Source organism: Cyrtonyx montezumae, unplaced genomic scaffold (assembly GCF_038088225.1).
Source record: "Cyrtonyx montezumae isolate F1298 unplaced genomic scaffold, pur_monq_1.0 scaffold_3, whole genome shotgun sequence".
NCBI classification, from domain to species: Eukaryota; Metazoa; Chordata; class Aves; order Galliformes; family Odontophoridae; genus Cyrtonyx; species Cyrtonyx montezumae.
Genome location: NW_027072034.1, coordinates 132,994,085 through 133,016,973, shown reverse-complemented (window position 1 = coordinate 133,016,973; position 22,889 = coordinate 132,994,085). Strand labels below are relative to the sequence as shown.

The window sequence follows — 22,889 nt, the reverse complement described above, 5'->3', positions numbered from 1 at the left end:
GCTCTTAATATCTGTTGTAGTTTTCATGGTAATAAGTAGGAGGCATTACTTTCCAAGTGACCTATACAGATAACAGAAAGATATACAGGTATCTTTCAAAGACAAATAATAGATTATCTTTTATTTTGGTAAAATTAATTTTCTGTGTCTTTCTTTTATGTTTTGAATGATATACTTTTCATGTAGCAACCTCCGCAATGGAGTCATCAAAAGAATATTAAGTATTACAAAAAAGTTTTTTTTCAGTGGTGGTTAATTTATAGTGACTGTGCACATCAAATGCTTTGTGCTGAACTGATTGGTCCTGCTGATTAGTGAAGACTGAAAGTGGCTTTTTCAAGAGCTAATCAGGCTTAGGCATTACTGAGTTCAGCAGTAATCTGTCTCAGTCGCACCTCTCTCACCTCATGCTGTGATTTAGACTGAAGAATTGAATTTAATTCTGCAGATGATCTAAAATTCTGTGTGTTTTTTTTCTCATTAATTTAGATGTATGGAGATTCAAGCAAATCACTTCACTATCTTACTGTCTTTCACCAGCCTCTGAACAGAAGTGGGATAAAATTGAGGAGAAAAAAAATTACAAACATTTAGGTTGGGAAAAAACTTTCAAGATTGTTAAATCCAACAATCAACCTGACCTATTGAGTCCCTTCACATGCTTGAACAGCCCTGAGGTCTTCTTGTAGTTAGAGGCCCAAAACAGAGTACTCAGGGTATGGTCTCACCAGTGCCACATGCAACAGAACGATTACTTCTGTAGTCCTGCTAGCCACATCATTTCTGATGCAGGCCAGGTTGCCATTGGCCTTCTTGACCACCTGGGCATGCTGTTGACTTGTGTTCATGGAATCTTTTGTCTGCATTATATTATGAGCTGAGATCATCTAATCGTGTTTTTGTACTACTTGGTGCAATGTTGTCTGCCTATTCTTGTAAGATGGAAAAAAACAGGTAGAAGTACTGTCACTTTTCTGGATGTCCCAGTGGCTCAATTCAGGCAACAGGCAAAAAAAAGTTCCAGTGACACCAGTGAACTACAAAAGAAAATTATATTGTGGAAGCTCCAAGGGTTTTCTGTGGAAGACGACTTATTTTGTCACCACAAGTGTACACTTCTGGAGCACATTGGTCCTTCCTCTGTGCCTGTGGTGAGCAGGGAAGAACCGATCAATAAGTCCTGGAAGTGATGAGAGTTGCCATCAAGAAGCAGCAGAATACATCCCGTGGGACATCCCTGCCAAAGCAGGCCTTGGTATTTCATAGGCACATTCAAATTTTCAGCTTCTCTGATTTTGTAAGGATTTACTGATTTTATTTTATTTTATTTTCAGTCAACAAATTCTAGAGCAGAAAAAAGTTAATAAAAATGAAGTTATTGTGCCTCCGTCCTTTACATTTGAGGGCTAAAGATCTACAGAGTTCTACTTTCGGAGTTCCCTGAATCTATATTTGGTTTTACTGATTTTTTTTTCTTTCACATTTAAGTCCAGAAGAGCAGAACAGAGGAGTAATCGTTCATCCCATTTCCTATATTCTGTTCATAAGTATCCTGTTGTTGCCTTTATTCCAAGTCAGTGTAATGAGTTCCATAAACCCCTCCTCTTACCGTGTCCATGTGTTCTATTTTCTTACCAAACTAGCTTAAAAATTTTGGTAGTTCTCTGCTAGCCATGTAAGCAAGAAAATTTTATATTCAATAAGGACAACCTTAATTGGTAGTTTCCCACACTGTTGGATATTTCATATTTTCCTCTCATATTTACACCACTGTAGATATTCTGGTTTTTAATTTACATATTTCTATGTTGTTGTGTTTTCTTTCTGCTGTCCTTGTTGTCCTCCTCATTCACACCTGGAAAATGCATTTCTAGTTCCCTAATATCCATCATCTGTCTTTTTTAATGGCTGCCTACAGTTTTGACAGGCTTTTTCACAGAAAATTGTTTACTGAAGGAAAAGTTAAAACTTACAGAGATGAAATACTCACAAATGGCGGATTAGTAATATACATAATTTTGAACAAGAGAGAAAGAAAGTGTAACATTTATTACCATTTACTTCTTACCTCTTAAAGACAAAATTAATGTTTGTTGATTTCTTTAATGTTCTGTGTCTGTGATTCTGTGAATAATGTCAGCACATTTCACTGAATGTGGTAGGAAATAGCTTTCAAGCCTTTGCTATTAAAAATATGTTGTTAACTGAGGGAACTCAATTGGCATTCTTTAAGTGTATATAATTTTATGAAACTGTTCAGAACCTTGAGGCTCTTCTTTCAGTACTTATTTATTATCCGAGGTGGAAAATAAATTATGAAGCAAACATATGAACCTTCCTTTTAAGTGTTAGAAGATTAGAATGTTTTGTATTATCTTGATGATATGCTACACAACTTGTTACCTCAGGAATTTCCTGTTCAGTATAAATGTGTTGCTTGGAAATCAATTTTCAGTGTTACTAAGAATTATGAATGTGCAAGTATGTACTCGGCAAGGGACTGAATGGAAGCTAAAATTTAGTTACAAAATTTTGTGTATGTGTTTCTGTAAGATTAATTTAAATTATTTTTGTCTACAGTCTCTCATTAATAGTTTACAAGAAGGGAGAAATAATAGGAATATTCCAATAGGTGGAATATTCTGATATTCTTTGCAGGTCAGCAGCAGCAGAAGGATTAAATCACAACATATTAAAGGGTACACTTTCTTATTTTATGAAAGTGGGAGAAGGGATGAGCCTGGAATAATAGTCATTATTTTTCTTCTCACTGCATAGTGGAACACTTGTGATGTTTAACTTTTAGAGATAACAAGCTGTTTATGAGCTTGTTAATGAGAATGTAGCCAGGGCCACAGAAGTGTGGTGTTAGTTTACATAGACATGCATGTGGGGAAAGATCTGAAACTGCACCATTTAATGAGGCCTTGAGAGACATTATTACATTTCCAGTTTTGTAAAGAGTCCTGAAACCAGTGGAGACAGATCTGATTTTGTTTTGCAATAAGTCTGAGCACAGTCGAAACAGAGAATTGACAGAACTTTGACTAAGCTACCTACAAAGTAGCATAGGCTTCAGACAAATACTGCTTTGAAGCTTGAGTGCTTGGTTCATTTGTCGTCAGTTCAATTAGCAATTAGGCCTTATATATCTGAAACTTACTCACCTCACATTACTTACTTCACATTTACCTACCTAACTCATTGCCCATTTGGCTATTAGTGCAACTTAAAAAGCTTTCACATCATAGGGACGAGCTGCTGTTATAAAAGGAAATACGAGCACAGGAGTGAGAAGTAAATCTGTTTGTTTATGTAGCTAACTTCTGAAGTGAGCACGCTGCATTATATTATGTACTTGGATTGTACTAGGTCTTGGAAACATTTGCAAAATTGCGTTTAGTGCTGGTGTTGTGTAGTTACTACCTTGGATCCACTGATCCAAACATATTGTGCTTATTACATCCAAACTGCTAAAAAAAAAAAAGAAATGCAGATTAGGAAGTAGGTGGAGAGTATCTGCAGCTGTGAAGGTTTGGAAAGGAGAAATTGAAGTAGAAATTGAGTAAAGATTTTTGAATCATTTTGGAAGGGTATGGCAAAATATACTGGGTGGAGACAAGAATGGGGAGAGGTCAGATGGAATACTGAAAAGGGAAGAATAAAATGTTTTAGAAATGAGTGATTGAGTAACTAAGAATGTATCTGAGCAGGCATAGCAGTGTAATTTCCTTCAGGAGAGAACCTCAGGATCTAGTTCATGTGTTTAGGTGTTAATGACTAAAATCTTAAATATGCATTTAAATTTATTTTCAGAGATAATCTCTTGTAGCTTGTCTATCATACAATAATGAAAAGACTAAAACACACAAGATCCCTCTGATTTTGATGTTTAATGTTACTAGGATTTTATTAATGTCTTAGCTCTGTTCAGCACAATGGCTAACTGAAAACCTGTGTGTTTGTGAATTGCAAGAAACATCTGGAAAAAGCTGATTGTAAGAACATGTAATGGCAGTATGCATAGTAAATTCAAACATAATCTGTAATTGACAAATTAAGTTGAGTGTTGAGCAACCAGACTGAATTCTGTCTTCATTCAATCCTAGATACTGCCTCTGGATCTTCTCTGAAACAGAGTTCACCGTGCTAAAGGTTGGTGACTTTCGGTCTCTGTTACTATGTTTAAGTAATGAAGTGAAAGTTAGGAGCTTCTTATTAACAAAATAGTAATCCCAGAATAGTGAAGTAGGTGGTAAGAACACAGTTAATTCAGAAATTTATGCTGTAGTAATGTGCAAAAGCAGTGTTTCTGACCCCAACATGATAAATCTTTAATTGTCAGCTACACTGATATATGGTATTTTGTTATTAAATATACATGCAAAGTTTTTTGATTCAAAGACTTCTCTGGTTTGAACTGATATTTACTATGTATATTTTCTAGAAAGGTGGTTGGAGTAATCTGTACTTCTGAGATTGGACCCTCTATGAAAGCCATACCAAATGAAATTGCATGTGTAACACAGAGATGTAGGATCTGATCTGTACTTACTGACTATTAGGCTCTACAAAGTATGTTTAAAAATGTCAGGTGGGTACCTGCTGATCAGGTTTGAGAAAGGGGAAGCCCTTCCTGACATCTGTATGCAACTATTTCTGCACAGGAGGAAGCTGAGAGATCAGTGATGACTGTATTCAGTATTTAAGATAAACTAACCTTGGGCTGCCTTTAAAATCATGTTACTCTACGGTAGGCAACGTTATGTGTCTCTGATGAAGCTAGTCTTGTAAGATGGACAATTGAAATAACAGTGGCAACAGTTATTTCTGATCTATCTTGTCTGCAAGTAGGAGTTAGATTTTCATTAGAGGTAGGCAGATAGGTTTTTTTTTTTTTTTCCTCCTTTAGATCATTAAAGATTGCATTAAGTTGATGTCATATTCCTGAAACTATCATTCAAGTAAAAATATAAACAAAATACATATTAATAGAAATTTCAAGCATAAACTGAAAATTTTTTTTAAGTAAAATACACTTTCATGTAGAATGAGACAGGAGGATTCATGGCTCCTGATGGCAAAACTTACTTCCCTGGCTTCAATTTCCTTAGCAGTAACACTTTCAACTTTGGCTTCCTTTAAATTCTGTAACATCATTAACTTTCTGCTGCTGTACAAGGAGAGCACCAACTCAGAACTGTGCTGTGTTGAATCCTGAAGGTACATATATCTAACTGTAATCCTTTGGGGAGTCTGAAACCTTGGTGTCTTTGATATACTGACACATTTTTGTTGGACATTTGTATAGTACTGAAACCAGAGGATCTGTGTAACATACACAATAACACTAATTCTTCTTATACATTGCTTTTTTTTTTTTTCGTGTGTGTGTGTGAAATGCCTCCCTGCATTTCTGTTTCACATTCTGCTTCAGTTAATTTTAGTATAGTGACAGATTCACATAGATCTCACATCACGTTTATGGTAGTTCTGCCCTCTGCACTTACAAATGCAACTTATTCTACCTGTTTCCATGAGATGGACTTTTGTGACACGCATCTTCCATTCCTGAAACCTATTTTTTATCTGAGGTGAGGTCCATTAAATTTCACTCATGCACCTTAAGAAAGGTTTTGCTACCTTTGTTGCAGTGTTGCCCGTGTTCAGTTGTTCCTTGTGCATGTTGTACTTTCCTTACTAATAACCTCATAAATTGGCACGATGCATGCTGTTATTCTCCTATTAAAACACAATCATGCCCCTGCTTATTGTGCTGTATGAATGAGCTTGTGATCCCAGGAGCAGCTGGATACACCTGTTGCTTTTTGTCTTCATTCAAAATGGCCGCCATTTCCTGCTGTTTCTAATTTATGTCTGCCATCAGCAGAGATGAATAATGCTTTTAGTCTTTGGCTGAAAAGGGAGCAAAATGAAGGATGAAAGCTTTATAGAGGAGGGGAAGGGGGAAATGAAGAATCCTGCACCTCACTGCTGTGGTAGAGAGCATTACCTGTGCTTTTGCAGCACAGGACATTGGTCTGCTGGTTCCTCGGTTTGTGCCTTAGGCCAGGGCCAATGCAGCAGACTGGCAGACTGGTGCAGTGTTGCAGTGTGCAAGTCCTACCCACTAACTTTCCCCAGGGAAGAAAGCAGCTGGAAGTAAGCCACTGGTCTCCTCCAGGGCTTTTGCCAAGCTTGCAGGGGGAGCAGGTCACAAGGTAAGTTTGCAGCTCAGATGGCCATCTTCTGATAGTGCCTGTCATGTAGGATGACAGAGGTTGCAGGAGAGCAGTGCAGCTGTATGCGCCATCATGGCAGCCTGCACGTTGCACTGTGAGCTGATGGGATGAGACAGCCTTCTGTAGGAATTGCCAGGGGTTTGTGCAGGGCTCAGGCTGGAGAGAGGTGTGGTGCCATGCTGAGCCATAGCAGCGGTTTGCTGTCTGGCTGCTGCAGGCAGGATGAGCTGCCCGCTGGGCACCGTGGCCACGGGCTGATGGGGAGATGTGACTCTGTGATGTGAACAGGAAGGATGGCCCTCATCTGTTCAAAAGGAAAGTTGGGAGGCAAGTCTGTTGTTCAGTGAGTACTCAGCAAGGAGCAGTGAGGCCATGCTGTGTGTCGTTAAATTACCACATCAGCTGTAGAATCTCACCCAACAAAGCTTTTTGAAGGATGTTACAAGCTAATGAAATTCAAAAGTAACACTTTCCATATACCTGTATTTCTGTGCTGATGCAGTATGATTGCTTTCTTTTAAAACTAAGCAGCGAAATGACCAGAAAATATGGAAGAGTTGGATCTGTGTGGATGTAATTGTTTCTTCACACTAAATTCTTCTTGACAGTCTTTCAGAATTCAGTTTGAATATGTTTGACTAAGTAGAGCAGTTCAAATCAACATTTTCTTAGGAAGGCCTACACAGGATACATTCTACATTAATTTCTATAACTGTGCAGCTGCCTTTTATACAGTAGACATTATTTTCAAATTACTGAAGTATGTGAAGAGCTATGCTCTTGGAAAGGCATAAACAAAGCACAAAGGCCGGTCTGTTTTCCACATAGTGGATTGTTGTTAAAGAGCTTGTGCCAGCCAGTACAGAGAGTGCAATCGTGTCTCACTCCTCTCAAGAGAGATGAATTACACAACTGCCTCAGCTCCTGCTGCTCCACATTCTTATCCGTGAATTGCGTTGTTGGAATGGCCTGCAACTCCTCACTGAGCAGCCTCTGAAAAAAGAGTACTCTTCTAGTGCAACTGACAAAATTCACGGGTCACTCCAAAATTTGTTTCCTTTGTTGTTTTTTTTTTTTCCCATGGAAACTATAACATATACAAAGAGTGTGATAACAATGTTGGGTAGAGAAAATTCTTAGCAACAAAACGCTGTTTTTCAGCATAGTCACCACCGCTACTGTGCATTTATGCCAGTGATGAACAAGAGCTTGCATATGGTTCTCATAACAAAAAAAAAATCTTCCCCAGCAGAGATGACCCACTGTTTTGTGGCTGCTATGATGGTGTCATTACTGAAACACCCCACCCACCACCTCACTATGTTAACGTCCACTATTTGGTCTCCAGAAACCTTCAGCTAGCATTGGTGAATGTCAATGGGTGCAGTTTTTTCCATGTGAAGGAATGCAATTACACACCTTTGCTTCATATGCACTTCTGTGTCAGCCTACCCCTCTGCTGCCATCAGTCACATGGCAACAAAATATATTGGAATATTGGTGGGAAGGTTCAACCCCTACTGCTGTACCACCAACATCTGCCTCTGATGTTGTGGGCCAAACTAATGAAACAGATGGTATTACTTTCAGAGCAGCCCTTGTATAAATCTATAGCACCATCTATTTCATGAAAAATCTTCACCTATGAACTGCTTTGGTTATGTACCAGCTTTCCCAACAGAGTACTTAATTACGCTTTTTTTTCTCCTTGACATAAAACTAACATGGTTTTAACAACTCCTTCTCAAAGTAGCACTATGCATAGCAATGTCTGTTGAAACTGTTGTGAATTTACAGTGACTGTACCATACATTGACACATTTCAGTACTCCACATAGAGTACCTTACTCTTTTTCTACTGGAGAGAGTTGTTAGGAAAGCAGCAGTATGTACAGAGGGTCAAGGATACACATTTCTGTGCAAAGTAATGTTTTCTAGGCTGGGTCACAAAAGCCAATACCTTGAAGGAAACAAAGTAACTGGAATGACAGCGTGTGTTTGCAAGTCCCTGAAATAAACTGAAGCCCTTCGTTTGTAGAACAGATGTATATGTCTTAGTAACTTGTAAAAAAATTGATCCAAATATGCATTATAAATGATCCTTTAGTGCCCACTCATAACAGTATAACAATTACTCTTACTTGTACTCTGCTAATCCTCAGTCATGACAATTTAAGCAGCAATGTACCTTTCCATATCTCTTTACTTACATTAGTATGCACATGTATACTCACACATAACACAAGCAAGGAACATTTTTATCCTGTTGGTCTCTTCTGGATGATACCTGCTTTAGTTACTCAAGTGGATGTAGTTGTCTCTGTGATTAATTTTCATCTGTCTGGAATAAGCTTCAGAGATTCTCAGTAATCTATTCTAAAGTATTTGTCTATTATACTGTATGTGCTGGCTACTGTCCCAACATTTGGAAGTTTCTCGAAGCTATTACCATTTCCCTTTAAGTAAAGAGTGTCACAAATATAAAAACACTCAGTGGCACAACAACTCTTAAGATTTCAGTGGTGACTTTGCAAATTAGATTAGGACTGTGCTGCTGCTGCTGCAGTAGCTCAGAAAAATCTAATATTCATTTGAAAAATAGTGTTCTGAGTTCTGCTTTTGGATGCCATCAGGAGAGAGGCCATCTGCTGCTCTGTGACATTCTCATGGTGAGAACTGTGCTGGCAGCTGATGGGAAAAGAGGCAAGTCTGTTTTAGCAGCAGTCAGGTCTACTGCTTGTTAGTTAAGAAATCAGACAGGTGGTTTCTGCATTTATAGGTGAGACTTATGTTAGCTGGATCTTCTGCTGTTCTTAATAAACAGAGTCTAACATCAACAGGAACTGTAACTGTAGAGTGTTTCTGGAGAGCTGGAGACACATCTCAACTATTTAGTGGTAAAGTAGGCCTCCTTAGACAAATAGATGTTGTTAGTCTTAGTGTCGGTCTTTTCAGTGCAGAGGCATGAGGGGCAGTGACGTTCAGGGGCCGTTTGTTTTTACTAGTGTCAACGGTTTACAGGCAGGTTCGGCCCGGTTCCGTGACGATTGGTGCGGGGGACCCAGGGATCCACGTCCCAGGAAGGGGGAAAGGGAAAAGGGAGATGGGCCTAGAAACAAAACAGTGGCAACGATCTCAGGAGGAAAGCAAAATAACGCAATATAATGCAATATAATTGGAATTAAAGCTAATAAATAAAATGAGCAAGAGAGTGTCCAATAAACCGAAGGCCTTATGCTAACGCTGAAGGCGGACGGCAGCGAGCACCCACTGCTGAGTCCATCCCAAAGGAAAGAGAGAGTCCCGTGACCACAGACAGTTTTTATCTTTCCCTCTGAGCAGAAACACGTAAAAATGCAAAGCATCGCAAAGTCCTCTGGGGAACATAGTTCTTCTTCTCTTCTGAGACAGGTATACCTGGAACTATCGATGATCCACGGAGCTGAAGCATTAACTCTTTAACTCTAAATGCACTACATGATGTTATAATGTGGAATACCAATACCAAAAATCATAAAACCATGACAACTAGAAACAACTTCATTTTGAAAATTAAATTTATTTCTAGAACTGTCATAAATAGATATTCAAAATCTGAAGTGGTGCAAGATAATTCATGTTTGTTGATGTTAGATGCAAACTGATGATACAAGTGTCTCTTTTTCCTTTTGGGGTTTTTACATCGTTCTTTTACTTTCTATTGTCCTCTGCCTTTCTTAGCTCATTTGGTATTCTCTTGCTATTTACTTTCTTCTGGAGTAATTAGTTCCACCAATATGGTGGTCACTAACCCTGTATTGGATACAGGATTTTAGCCAGGACCATTCTTGTTTTTCTAGCTAAGTGCCATTCTCTTCTCTTATGCTTACTTAAGGCAGAAAAGCTAGAATCATAGAAGTTAGAAAAGTTAGAATCATAGAATTGCTTAGGTTGGAAGGGTTCTTAAACGTGATCTAGTTCCAGCACCAATGCTTTGGGCAGAAGGTAGAAGCTCTTACACCACATCTGCTTCTTTCAGTTTTTATGGGTTTCTACCAGCCTATTAGTAATCCTAGCAAAAAGTACCCAGTATAGTAACTCTATAATCAGCGAGCAAAATTCCTGTGTAAAAATGACTGCAGTGATGACAGGCCCACTCTTTATTCCATCTCTCTACTAGGTCAGCATAGAAAAAAGAGCAAATGGAAGCAGATTGCCATAAGCAGTATTGCATCGTAAGAATGTTCTACCTTCTGTTTTCTGACAGAACCTGAGAATGAAAATACTCTTCTAAATGAAAATATTCTTCCATAGCTTCAATACGTGTTTGAATTGACCAAGCATTTAATCCTAAATTTAAAATTAAATGGAGAATATAGACAGGAAAACTGGTGTATATTTTGCTTTATTCTGGTTAAGGAGATTCAGCTTTATTGGTCATTTAAATATATTTTGAAATTTATATTTAAACAAAAGCTGTAGCCTATAGTTGAAGACTTCCTATTGTTTAGATTGTTGAGCTCTGCTCCCATTTTAACACATGGCTGTGCCCATGTGTTATGTATGTGTATTTTTATGCCTGCAGCACAGTTTATTTTCCATGCACACAAAATTCCTTTTATCAGTTTCCTTAGTGAAATTCAATCAAGCAGTACTGGCCCAAAAACTTCTTGAATAGAGAAGTCCTTGAAGAGTAGAAAATACAATACTGAGATTTCAGGCCTACTGTAACAATAAAACAAAACCAACAAAAATAAATAAACAACAACAACAAAAACAATTTTAAAGCTCTACATTGACTTAGGCGCTTTGATGTGTTATTAAGAGAATATGTTACTGAGCTGCATCAGCTTGCTCTGAATTCCTTCACTACTGATAACAATGTTTCACATAAATTGTTTGGAGAATTGTATTTAAGGTGTGAGAAGCAACCTGCATATTTCTGAGCCAATTTTCCCTTCTGTTTTATAGAACAGTGGAAGAATACGCTTCTTAAAGTGATGTTTTTGTGGATTGGGAGTGTAAAATTGGTGTTGGTTCTATGAGCATCATCTTTATCACAACCTCTATTTTGACAGGAGACTTTAATTTAGCTTTGTATGTGCATTTCATGGAACGAATTTGCATGTAATAGCCAAACGGCATCTGGGAAATTGTGACAGGAGCAATCACACAGTGAGTGACTTTACAAGTAAAACAAGAAGCTCATTGCCAGCAGTAATGCTCCACTCTGAATGATACCTTTCACAATGGGCTGGCCCAGGGAACATGGAAATTCCCCTTGAGAGGTGCAGGGAGGAGAATTGAGTCAGAGAGGTTTTTCAGAGAGGTTTTCTCTTATTGGAAGCCAAGTGAAGCAGGCAAGGAGAGTTGTCTGTGCAAAGCATTCGGGCCAAACCTTGGACTAGTTATTCCTTGGGGATATAACTTAAGAAATGAGCAACCAATCAAGAGGAAAATCTTTAAGTAACTCTGGGTTTCAAGCAGGAGTACTCAGAGACTTGCGATTCAAATCCAAAGCAGTCCACCCTTGGGGAATGCATGAAAGAGGCAACATCCTTATGTTAGGATGGGTAAGATAGGAATCCTGTTTAGCATTTTCTTTCCAGACTGAAACTAAAGAAAGTAATGAAACCCATGAAGAGACTCATTACAAGAGAAACAAATAACATGAGCCTCGTATCTGGCTTGTGAGCTACTGATGTTCTCTGGTCTGTCTGTTATGTCCAGATGTGGCTGTGGTAGAAACAGCACTCAGTTTCTATTCAAACTGCTGAATCCCAGAAGCATGCAAGCATCAGAAGCTCACAAAAGGATCAGAAATATCTAATCACCCATTGAGACTGGTTTCTGCATAGACAAAAGGCTTAGTGTTGAAATTTATATGCATCAGTACAATTAAAATGCTTTCTTCTAGCAGTTTTATTTCATGCTTTGTGTATAGTTGCATGCTATTGTGAAAATTACATATAAATTTCAAAACATACAATTAAAAAACCCTATTTTTAATGTTTTTTAGCTATTTTAAGCCAGGTATTTGTGTTACATGTATCAATAAATTTTTAGGAGCTGCTAAAATTTTTGTAGCGCTTGTGTTGCCTGCACCATTAATGTTATGTAACTTTAATCTGTTTTAATATTTTAACTTGTTTCCTAAGGAAGAAAGGATAGTACAGTCACTTCTGTCTGCCAATCCCCTGTGTTAGATTGAACTGCTCATCTGGCTTCTCTGCAACACAGGGAGAAAGTATGAAAATCTTGAAGATAAGTTCTTACAAGTTTTGTGATATCTATAGTTCAGCAAAGAGAAAAAAAAAATCCAACTCAGTGTCCTATGGAGTGGAAAGCTGTTATATATTCTCCTTGGCAGCAATCAATATATACATACCTTCAGGCTAAGCACAGCAGGTGCTATCTCCTGCCCAGAAGAGATGTCAGAAAGTATATGTGGTGGCGAGCAAGGCTGAAATTATTTTGGTTAAGGAATGTGAGAGACGTACATTTTTCATTACATCTATTCATTCCAGAAAAACTTTTTTTTCATTTCACCATTCACATTTCCATTTTCAAGTAGTTATTGATTTCGCCAAATACAAGATGCCTCTGAGAAGGGAACAAGTGGGATATTAAGAGTTTTTGTACAGTATGCTCAATACAGCTAACTGTGTTTCGCTTCAGATTTTATCTTTATAATTATTAGCAATGAGCCTTTTTTTCCCTTTGTTTTCCCTCTGACGACAGACTGATTTGCAGATTCAGAAAAGTTTTCCATTGGTCTTTGAACAACTTCATTAGGCATTTTGCATTAGTGCTCAGTGAAATATGCCATGCTCCAGAAGACCATTGAAAAAAAAACAACAACAACATAATAAATTTAAGTATGGAGTCACAGTGTGTTTAAACACCTAATTGATGCTTTTGTTCCAAGAGCTAGTTATTTATGTTTGTATTTCAGTTAATATCAGTGCATTTACTTACTGTATTGTGACAAAAGGATTTGGTACAGTAAATAATTTTTAAAAACAAACAAGGCATAACATTAGTTCAGAAATCTTGCTTCTATGAAACCTTGAGTGGCCTTGGGCATCAAATTAGTTTGACAAAAGAATAGCAGAAAAGAAAAATTGAATAACATGCCTTCTACAGACTGGAAGTCTAGAGTATAATTAATAGAAGCATATATGTGTATAAATCTTCATGTACCCTTTCAAATTATACTTAGAAATAAGTTACATTGTAGTAGATTTTTAAAATAAGTACTTTCAAATTAATAAAAAGAAACATACTTTACTTATTTATGGAAGTTGTCACCAGTGTATAGCATATCTAAAGAGGTTAATAAAATTCCAGTGAACATTAAATGATTATTCCCTGAGAGAGGATAAAAACAGCGTGTTTGTGTTTCAGAGCATAAGCTTGAAAAACACTGAAGGCAAAGTTGTTCATTAAGAACATCCAAACACTTTTCTGTTCAGACTCCTATGCACTACTGTTGAATTGGATGTTGGAGTAAATGAAGTTGTGCCCTTGATGCCTGCAGGTCGAGTGCCATCACCCCCAAATCCTGATCTTGGGTTATGTGTGCACTCAAACAGCCTTTATCTCCTTTCCTTTTATTTAATGTATCTCACTACATGCACCACAGCTTCTTCTCAGAATTCATTTGAAAGTGAACTGTTGCACATCAAGAGTAGAGTGGATAAGGAAGAGCGAATAGAGGCAAAAGGAGGTATCATTTAGGTCTCATCTCAGACCAGATCATAACTGGAACCTGGCATGTTGTAGCCTCACAATCATGTAATGTTGTAAATACTATGTTTGATCTAACTGCTGCCACATTTGTCTTTTGTAACATCCATTCTGTCCTCATTTCTTGCTTTCCTGATCTGATCCTTTTTAGATCCTATTGCATGAGCAAACCTGTGCGATGCCACGGTACATTAGAGATGTTTGTTGTTTCTGTGCCACCAGTTCATGTGTAAGACTTGATGGGTATGCATCTGTATACATGTATACATCACTACTTTTCCTAGTCCTAGAACTATCTGAATATCTGCACAATCTTGCCCTGCATGACATATCGTTAAACTTTATAATCTAGACTGTTACCCTATTTTTCTCCAGAAATCATTTTTGGTTTCTCAAAGTTTGGTTACATGTAGAAGTAATTAGTGAAATATTCTTGAGTGATGTTGTGGGGATTTTTTTGCTTATTCTTAGCTTTGGTTTCTGAAACCTCTGACCTTCAGCCAGAGTCTGACAATCCATTTAAGTTCCCTCAGCAGTACGCAGTCTTTTCAGTAACTCAACTATAATTTACTTCAGTACAGTTAATGATATTTGCAGTCATCTTTTCTCATACTATTTAATACAGTTGAAACTTCATATCCTTCCATCTTTTCTGAGTGTCTCATGTCCTCAGCGTGATATTACTTTGTTGCCATTGTCTTACATGCTCCTTTGGATGGATAGCAGAGAGGAGAAAGTGGAATGATTTGATTATCCAAGTTTAGAAGTATTTATGTATGTGTCTATGTAACCCATAGATATTGCCTGAGAAATAAATAATAATTTGAGCATAAACATACTCTTCAAGATTAATTATGATTTATTGTTCATAATTGTACATTGGGAAGAGGGAAAGGAAAATGATGTCTGTATGAATGGTGTCTACATTGGAGTAGAATGTGATATTCACTGTCAGTTCAGAGAGAGGAGATTAGAGCTAAGAACCTATATTGAGAATTTGGGGGATTATAATATAAATATGTCTGGAATGTGGACAGAGTATTTGAAATGTGAAAATCATTATCTTGTTTCATTCCTCACTGCGTAGAATTCATTTAGTAGGAAGAATCTGCATGGTGCAAATGACAGATAAATGTTGTATTCAGAGTTTTCATCTTCAAATGCCTGATGATGAATTGACTGGACTCAGTATATATAAAATGAAATGCTTGAAGTATCTATAAAGATTTTAAAAGTGGTTTGAAGTAGCAAAAATAACATAGAAAAGTAAAAAGAGAACATGATCAGATGTAAAATAAAAAGAGAACAAGTGATTTGTATTCTTAAAAACTGGTGAAGATCAAATTTATTTCAGTTGTTCAGAATTCATTCTGCTGCAGTTAAACCCAGTTCAAGAAATTCAAATAAACTCTTCATGGAATACCACTGTTTTCATGTTAATGGAAATATATATATATGTATAGGGAGATGCATACTTCCACAAAGCTTCATCTGCATTTGAAGCTGAATACCAGTTTTGTTCTTTAATTTCAGTGAAGTGAAGAAAGTCTGTGGTCAAAACAGAACATATTTCCATATGGGATTCTGAAGACACTGCTTGTTTTATGCAGATAGGTAAATAGCTTTTAGTCTAGAAAAGATGTGACAAGTTCACAGCCTTAGGAGAGACAGCCTCTCCTCATTAGGTGAGATGCAGGGGCTGGACTTGGATGCAGGCAGAATCTCTTCCCAAAAGTGGCAGGTTTTTTGTCCGCTGTGATGAACTCCTACCCACTCCAATGACAACTATCACACAGGTGAACATTAAAATGTGCTCCTTTATTTCTCTCTTCTCTTCTGCAAATTACAGCTGAGCACCCAGATACATGGCCTAAGTCTGTGTTTCTGGACAAAAAGAAAAATCTGTCCAGATTCCATAATCTTTCTAAAAGGCATTCTGCCTACATCCAGCTTCAGTACCTTTCATCTTACTGAAGATAAAATAAAGAAGAAAATGCATTTTAAATTCAGATGTGAAAGACCAGATTCAGGATGCAGGTTCAGGTCAGACACTTCAATCTTGGCCATCTGTAGCAGATACAGATTTCTTGACTGTTTATATTTGTTACATATAGGTTTTAAAGGTACTTGGTTCTGTAGTAATTTTTTTTTTCCCCAAATTAGTTCCTATGTGAGCTCTCACTTTTACTTGGTAGTCATCCAGAATAAAGCAACCCCTTAGAGAATGTTTGATAATAGTGTAATATTGAGGCAAAGTTCTGGCAGGATTTCATGGATTACTCTTATAATACTTCTACTTGATTTTCCCTTTATAGGCTTAACAAAGCCAAGATTATCTTAACTTAGGCATGTCAGTCCTATTCAAATCCAGGTCATTATTTTTGTGATCAAAATTAACACTTTTAAGTGCTCTGCTGGATTAGGAACCAGATGATTGTTACCTCTTTCAAATTAGTGTTTTAAAGCTTCCATGATCATCATAATAAAGGAATTATACCAATAATTATTAATGAATAGTGTTACTCTGTAAATTCTCCTGTGAATCTAACTGCATACAGGAATTAGAGCCTAGTTCCAATACTTCTGAAATGTACTTCAGCAATTTTAATTCAATTTATTTATATTCTGACCCACTGATAATAAATCTATTTCATTACTTTTTCTGGTAAAGAGAAGTCCTTTGTGACTTGGAGGTAGAACATTTTGATAACATAGAGTTCTGATTCTTGCAAACTGCCTTTGTTGAGAAAAAGAAGAAAACCTGAGTTGAATTTTGAAATTACCCTTAAATAACATAAAATCTTTTCCAGCTCTGGGAAGAAAATTAGCAGAGACTGAGAAGTTAGGGAGCTAAATAATGACCTCAGATCTAGATCTTTGTATTAATAACAGGTAGAATTTAAAAATAAGAATGAGTTTATGCAATGAAACCAAGCCCTGGTCATTTCCACAAGATTTTCTCACTTTTCTATAACCATTTATGCAACTTTTAGAGGTGAATGTTAAAATAAATAAATGAATAAATAAGGTACCACTAAATCCTCGATCCTTATGTCTTACCTCCCTTTGGTGCTGAACACACTTCAGAAGAGCCTCACATGAGGTGCTGCAGGTGTGCTCTGCCACCATGGCGTTACCAAATGCTGAAGCAGTCCAGGATTGGCCTCATTTTTCTTGCTTGAAGCTGTGTATATATAATGAGATGTCATTTAATAGTCTTCCAGGTAATTTGAATAGACTTGAGTCATAGAATTACAGTGAAGCTTCTGGACGACCGCACCCAGGACAACTCCTCTTTTCTTCTCATCCAGTGAGTATTAACGTGGAGCTGGAGTCCTTTCTCCCATCAGCAATTTCCAGCTAAATTCCAGTATTGGATGCCTTCTGTCCGTGCTTGCCATTGGTCTGATGACAAGCACCAGTGCAGGACTGATTGGTGTCCAAGGGAAGAAGCATGATGCCATGGCTGAAGGGAAGCTGTGAAAGATGTGGAGAACATGACTGAAGTCATGTGTGAAGTATATGGCACAATTCATAGACTGAAGTGGGCAGTAGATAGGGATCCACAGAAATTGGAGATGCTACGGGATTTTTGATTTTATTTTTTTCAGAAGAATGGTAGGAGCTGGAATTTTTACAGGAAAAATCAAGGAAAAAACAAGTAACTTGTTTTGGTTGAAGGGCAAGGGCTATCACAAATGTACGAACTGTTTATATTGACGTAGGTCTAGGGAGGTTTTTCAAGTATGCTTTCACAATTAACTGTATAAGTACTTTTCAGCCACCTTGTAGCAATTTACTCTCCAGTTCTTCTCTACTGTTTTTGTTCTCTGGTCTTCCTCCTGTTGTAACAAAATAATCTTGCTTTGTACCCTCTTTCTGGGAAGTCCGATGTGGCAGAGCACTTGATACTGTGTATTGGTTTCCTCTAATGTCACTTTGACTCTTCTTCTCTTGGATGAGACAAACTAAATAGCAAGCGAGTACAGTGTTGAGCATAGCTGTTTCTGAGGAATGTTCTGTGGTAACTAAAAGATGGACTGAGACATCAGAAGCTTTTTTTGTAATGTGTGTGTAATGTAGATGATGAGTTTATGTTTGTTTGGAAAACTGAGGTAATAGAACTTTATCTTTTTCCTATCTAACATCATACTCAAAAGGACTGGAAAGGATTTATAAGATAGGCTTCATTAGGACGCATCAATAAATTGAAGCAAGTATCACAATGAATAGGAAAAACTGCAGGTGAAATACATTAAAGTAAAATGAGTAAGATTTGAAAAGCCATCTCTTTGTCTTTTAACTCTTTTAGCTTTGCTTGTATGGTGTAGCAAATTGCAAACAGTAGCTCCTAGTTGTCCCTGCTTTTGTAACCACTGAGTTCTGGCTGCAGATCTGATCCTTACTGGAAGCAAGTGCCCCACCTTCTCAGGGGTTTCCTACTTACCCTGAAGCTGTTGGGCCCGAGTGTCCTGCACCTCTCCTACCAGGAAGGGTCATGCCACCCTGGCTAATAGCTTCTGGTTGGGGAAATCCTGGGGAGAAGACTTCCTTAAGGATGTGGGGCACCATGTGAACTCACTCACTCAGCTTGAGAAGCGAAGCCCAAGGAGGAATCAGTCTTTTTCTCCCTCTGAAGGTTTTTGGCACCAGATTCCAGTACGTAGGCAGCACAGAAAGTCAACCCAAATGTCTCCTGCCCTGTTGTACAATATACATTATATGCATTATTTTACTGAAAACATGCCAATTAAAATGATATACTATCTTCCAGAATAGACATGCATCAGTGAGGAACAAGAAATGGAGGCAGAGGAGATGCTGAAACCTTAATCATAGTTTCTCTTTGTCAGATTTCAGGTTTCTTTTTGAGAGACTGTGCTGTCCTTTTTGCAGCATGTCCCTTACATGAAATTTTGTCAGAACAGTTACTGCATTTACTGCTTAATGATGTAAACTCAACCTCCTACGTCTAGCTTTGGGTAGGCATGAGCTATGAGAAAGTATTTTTATGTGTCCCTCAGTAATCCCAGTTGAAGTCGTACTTTCTTTTTAAGAAACCATGGCATTCATTGATGTCTCAATTTATTTTATGATAGCACTTAATCACAGAATGGCATAAGTTGGAGGGGAACTTAGAGATCACTTTGTTCTAGCCCCCCCTGCCATGTGCAGCGTTGCTGAACCACTAGACCAGGCTGCCCTGTTCAACTTGGGCTTGAATGCCTCCATAGATGGAGCATCCACAACCTCTTTGGGCAGCCTTTTCTAATGCCTCACCACTCTCTGAGTAAAAAAAACTTCCCCCTGACATCTAACCAAATTGATGTGCTCCCTGGTCTTACCAAGCACAGAGATGAGATTCACCAGCCTGTAGTTTCCCAGGTCTTCCTTTTTCCCCTTCTTGATTATGGGAGTGATGTTTTCCTTTTTCCAGTAACCAGTTGCTTCACCAGAAAGCTACAATTTCTCAAATATGATGGAGCAGCTTGGCACCCACATCAGCCATTACTTCAGAACTCTGGGATATGTGTCATCTGGCCCTATAGACTTGTACACAGCCTCGTGAGGTGGTCTCAGACTTGTTTTGCTCTTACACTCAGATGGATTTTGCTCCCCTGACCTGCTTAGAAGTTCAAGGACATGAGGGGCATGCGAAGCCTGACTGGCCATGAAGATGGAGGCAGAGAACTCATTGAGTACCTCAGCCTTTTCTATGTCTGAGGAGCCCAGCTCTCCCTTTTCATTTTCAGAGAGTGTACACTCTCCTTTGCCTGTCTCTTCTGTTCAATTTATCTGAAGAATCTTTTACTGTTTTTCACGTTATTTGTCAAATTCAGTTCCATCTGTGCCTTGGCTTTCCTGACTATGCCCCTGCATATCTGCATAGCGTCCTTACGTTTGTCTCAGGTCACCCATCCCCACTTTCACTACTTACACTTTTCCTTTCTTTTTCCTTGGCCTGACCAGCAGGTCCTTGCTCAACCATGCTGGTTTTCTGCCTCATCTGCCTGATTTCCTATTCTGGAGGATGGAGAGCTCTTTTGCTCTCATTTTTGAGAGCATCCTTAAAGTGCTGTCAGCTCTGTTCCATTACTTTGTTCCTAAGAGCAGTTTCCCATGGAGTGTCATCCAGTAATTCCTTAAACAGTCTGAAATTCACTCTCCTGAAGTTGAAGGTCTCTTTTCCAGGCCCGTGTTTCTTGAGATCATGAACTCAACTAGGATGTGACTCCTTTATCCCAGCCTGCTTCCAATCTTAATGCCTTTCACGATCTCTTCCATGTTGGTGAGCAATGCTTCACCTCTCATAGATCTGTCCAATACATGAATTATGAAGATGTTGTCAGTTGACTCCAGGAGTTTTCTCTACTGCTTGCCTCTCACCATATTTTTTTCCCAGGAGATATCTGGGTGGTTGTAATCCCCCATCAGGATGAGAGCCTGCAAGCAGGAAACCTCTTGCAACTTGAAGCAAGAGGATCTGATCAACAGGCTTCCATTGAACAGGCAGCCTATTACCAGACCCCAGCCACCAGATGCTCTGTATTAGTCTGGTCCCAAATTTTAACCCACATGATCTCAACCTGGTAATGACTGTTTCTCATGAGCAGCTCTTCGTAGTCTGTCCACTTTTTAACATAGAGGGTAACTCACTCACTTCTCCTACATAATTTGTCCCTTCTAAAAAGCTTGCAACCACCAATCATCGTATTCTAGTTATGTGAGTCATTCCATCATGTTTCTGTTATAGCAATAAGCTCATAGTTTTCCAATTGCACCACAGTTTCCAATTCTTCTTTCTTATTTCCCATGCTGCATGCACGTTGGTATAGAGGTGCTTCAGATGGGCTTTCGGCTACTTTAGCCTTCTTGGAGGAGCCCACCCAAAAACATCTGGGAAAAATCTGAGGTTTTCCCCCATTATTTCCCAAAGCAACATTATTCCCTGACTCTTCTTTGCCCTTCAGAAGTACATCCCCTTCCCCCATCAAATCTATTTTAAAGCCCTGGTGGTGAGTCCTACCAGCCTGCTGCCAAGTATATTCATTGTAAGGTGCAGCAGATTGAGGGCCCCTCCTAGCACCTTGTTCCACTTCTTTTGCTATGCTATCCTGCATCTTGTAGGCAGGCTCGCTATCATCCCTTTCCCCTTCAGACCTAGTTTAAAGCCCTGTCTGTGAGCCCAGAGAGCTCCTGGGTGAGAATTCTTTTCCCCCTATGACCTAGGTAGACCCCAGCAGCCATCAGGCACTGAGTAAATCACCCCATGATTGAAAAAGCCAAAATTCCTGTTCTGACACCAGGCTTTCAGACCTGTACTGACCATATGAGTTTTCCAGATCCTTTCAGTATCCCTCCTTGCCACTGAAGGAATACAGGAAAATGCCACCTGTACTTCCCATTTCTCCACTAACTACCCCAGTTCCCTGAAGTCCATTTTGAGAGCCCCTCTGACTTCTCTCTGCTGCCAGCCTGAACTATCAGTAAGGGTTAATAATCAGAGGGGTGAATCGGACTCTTAGTAATAAAATGAATTGTCCCAGGCCACAGGAAGGCAGCACACTTCCCTACAGGTAGAGTCTGGACAATATATGGGACCCTCCATTCCTCTCAGGAGGGAGTTGCCCACAATTACCTTTCTTTCTTGTTTGGTGGAGGCAATCTTGAGGTGTGGACTCGACCTCTTTGCCCTAGACAATAGCAGATGTCTTTGTATGTCTTAGTGATGAACATAATTAATTACCAAGAAACAAAACTGTCACACACTTGGACACAGTGCAGTGCTGCTGCAGATAATAGAAACTGCCTATACACTTAAGGCGTAATTGGAACCCATAGGTAAAAAGTGATTTTTCAAACTCTGACCATGGCTTATAAGCTTGTATAGGTCATTTAAATGTCACTAATTTGTGCTTTGTGCAGCATAGCCGCAGTTTTGTTTTATGTTAAAAAAAATGAGATGAACACTTCTCCATTAAGAGACATCTAGCAAACTCTATACTCTTATCACAAAAGGTTGCCAGCTTTCTAAGAGGTGATAACAAATCAGTAGTCTGAAAATAGTCTGGTAAGTTCATAATTGAATTGCCCAGAAGATTCCTGTCCATTTTTATTGTTAGGTTATCTTAGGATATTACTCAGTCTAATAGGGACAAAAGCTTTTATGTGCTTTTTGGCAGAAAATGCACTTGAAAACAGGTAAAGAGATGGAACGTGGCCAGTTCCACTCTTAAGAGTTTAAGACTTAGTTGTTTTGTTGTTGTTGTTGTTTTGTTTTGTTTTGTTTCTCCCACTTTAAAGATCATTAAATGCATTTATATTTCATACTGTACTGTAATGGATAAATTCTGTTCTTTATTTTTAAAGCTGTATGCCTGCAGTTCTCTTATTTTAGGACATCGTTGTGTTCAAACAGATTAATATTTTATATGTGAAATTTGGTGAATCATCTATGTAATGAAGCTGTTAGTGAACAGTTGGGCTGTATCAGTCAGCTCTAGTCAAATCTTAAATGCCAGGTGGTATATTTACACTTGTATTTCAGGATGTGTTTCATTATTTGTTAGTTCCCTTAGTTTATACTGCTGTTGTGAGTGAAGGCTTTGTGCACAGAAAGGAGTCCATCATTTGATGTAAATCTTAGAAATTGTAACTCCATGTATACAATTAAGCCAATGTAGCTTATGGAAAGGTAAAAGCTTCACCTGGGATAACTAAAAGGCTTTTTTGGGAGAGTAATTTAACAGTTTGTACTTTTTATTAATGTTGCTGCGTATCTTCACAGATGGTGTGGTGTGTTCCTGTAGATGTCCATTAAGCTATTCATTACAGCTTCTTGTATTTGAAATGTGCTTTTTCTGCAGGAAAAAGTGTCAATAAAAAAAATGGAAATGAAAGTTCACTTCTATAAATTGC

The 22,889-nt window shown here is 38.3% G+C and overlaps 1 protein-coding gene across 1 annotated transcript in view; it reads left to right on the top strand.

Moving 5' to 3' along the window:
• The window catches only part of CNTN1 (contactin 1), a 232,509-nt gene that overhangs the window by 66,592 nt on the left and 143,028 nt on the right, over window positions 1–22,889 (top strand). Inside the window, exon 2 of the mRNA XM_065743432.1 lies at window positions 4,110–4,155. The gene's annotated coding sequence lies outside the window, so the exon portion shown is untranslated. The remainder of the gene's footprint in view (window positions 1–4,109; window positions 4,156–22,889) is intronic.